The 1479-nt window shown below is 39.6% G+C and overlaps 1 non-coding gene across 1 annotated transcript; it reads right to left on the bottom strand.

Moving 5' to 3' along the window:
- Positions 1 to 1078: 1078 nt before the first annotated feature.
- Positions 1079 to 1185, bottom strand: LOC149021941 (small nucleolar RNA R71). Its single transcript, XR_016172581.1, has one exon. It is a non-coding gene; the product is annotated as a small nucleolar RNA R71 (small nucleolar RNA).
- Positions 1186 to 1479: the final 294 nt, after the last annotated feature.

Below are 1479 nucleotides of genomic sequence, written 5' to 3' on the forward strand. Positions count from 1 at the left end.
TGCCATAAATATGAACCCGGAATAAACCGAAAAAGAACTTCAAGATTAGTAGTTTCAAACTCTTGAACAGTTCTAGAACACGTCTGAATCTAAAATTTTCAAAATGCAACACAACAGTATAACTTAAGATACCTACCTGAAGAGGAACCCTAAACCATAAACCCTATCCAATGACCAAGATTCACTTAAGTATCAACAGATCACCCAAAATCCATAATCCCCTTCTCAAGTCTCAACCACCTATCAAACTTTGTCAAACAGGGATGAATTCCATCTCCTTGAAAAAGCCCTCAGTCAACATGGCACAATCAGCAAAAGCCACAAAAAGATGAAAAAATGAGCCCCAAGATCTATTGTGGCATTCTAATGAACATAATGCATCTCACTGCATCACTTGAATAAAACAAAACCATTTCCAATATCCGTTGCCGGGGAATTTTGTCATTAATAATTAGTGTAGAAGTTTTTGTTTTATCTACTGAAATTTCTTTACTTTGATATTAGTTTTCTTTTATTCCCAGGTGCTTTTACCCTTGTATGAACACGCTCCCTGATCAAGAGTTGGTACCCTTTGACTTCGAAATAGAAAGGACATTTCGAGCTAGAAGAAGGGAGCAGCGAGGCTTAGCAGCAGTTCCAACAATGGCTGAAGCAGTGAGAAATGGGTTGAATAATATTGAGAATAATATGGCAGCTGAGGGTGAAGATAGAGATAGGGCCATCAGAGCGTATGCTGTCCCCATGTTACATGTGCTGAATCCAAGCATAGTACAACCAGATATTCAAGCACTACATTTTGAACTTAAGCCGGTGATGTTCCAAATGCTTCAAACTGTGGGACAATTCAGTGGGATGCCAACAGAAGATCCTCATCTCCATCTTAGACTCTTCATGGAAGTAAGTGATTCTTTCAAGATACCTGGAGCAACTGAAGAAGCCTTGAGATTGAAGCTATTCCCTTACTCATTGGGATAAAGCAAGAGCATGGTTGAACTCCTTACCTACATAATTAGTAGCCACATGGAATGATTTAGTAGAGAAGTTCTTGATGAAGTACTCCCCTGCAACAAAGAATGCCAAGTTCAGATATGATATCACTAGTTTTCAACAACTGAATAGTGAATCTTTGCATGAAGCATGGGAAAGATTTAAGGAGCTCTTGTGTAAATGTCCTCACCATGGTATTCCTCATTGGATTCAAATGGAGACTTTCTACTATGGTTTAAGTGGACAAACTCGATCCATAGTGGATGCATCAGCAAATGGGGCTATATTGGCAAAGTCTTACAATGAAGCTTATGAGATCTTGGAGAGAATGGCCAACAACAACTACCAATGGCCAGCTAAGAGAGGTGCTGCAAATAAGAGAGTGGCACGGATTTATGAGTTAGATGCAGTGACAGCTTTAACTGCACAAGTGTCATCCCTAACTAGTGTGTTAAAATCCGTAAACCTGGCTGCAGCTGTGCAAACTCAACA

This window comes from Hakea prostrata, chromosome 3 (genome assembly GCF_041222555.1).
Source record: "Hakea prostrata isolate BN-2017 chromosome 3, UWA_Hpros_2, whole genome shotgun sequence".
NCBI lineage: Eukaryota > Viridiplantae > Streptophyta > Magnoliopsida > Proteales > Proteaceae > Hakea > Hakea prostrata.